Here is a 639-nt window from a genome sequence, read left to right on the forward strand (position 1 = left end):
TATCTTTCGGGCTGGCCTTGTTTAAGTCTCTGTAGTCTACACACATCCGTACCTTTCCATCTTTTTTAGGGACGGGGACGATGTTGGCCACCCATTCTGAGTACTTAACTACTTGTAAGAACCCAGCATCAAATTACTTCTTGACCTCCTCTTTTATTTTCAACAGAACATCGGGCCGCATCCTTCGAAGCTTTTGCTAAACTGGCTTGCATTCTTCTTTGATGGGGAGCCTATGTACCACAATGTCAGTACTTAGCCCAGGCATATCCTGATATGACCATGCAAAGACATCCTTCAACTCTTGGAGTAACTCAATAAGGTCCCGCTTTGTCTCTGTGGTGATGCAAGCTCCGATCTTTACTTCTCTCCTTTCTAGTTCATACCCTAAGTTCACGATTTCTACTGACTCTTTGTGAGGTGAAATCTGGTTCTCATCCTGTTCTACCATCCTTAACAAATCGGGGGATAAGTTACAATCTCTGTCATCTCCAAAATCCTCGGATCCCTCTAGACACATATCGCGCTCAAAAGGAGACTCCGAATTAGTAGCATGGTTGCTCACATCGTTGATATCTGGAGACCTGTTTTAGGAATAAAGGAAGATGCAAAGAACAAAAAAATCTAAGAACGATGGTATGT

Source organism: Gossypium arboreum, chromosome 5 (assembly GCF_025698485.1).
Source record: "Gossypium arboreum isolate Shixiya-1 chromosome 5, ASM2569848v2, whole genome shotgun sequence".
In the NCBI taxonomy this organism is placed as follows: Eukaryota; Viridiplantae; Streptophyta; class Magnoliopsida; order Malvales; family Malvaceae; genus Gossypium; species Gossypium arboreum.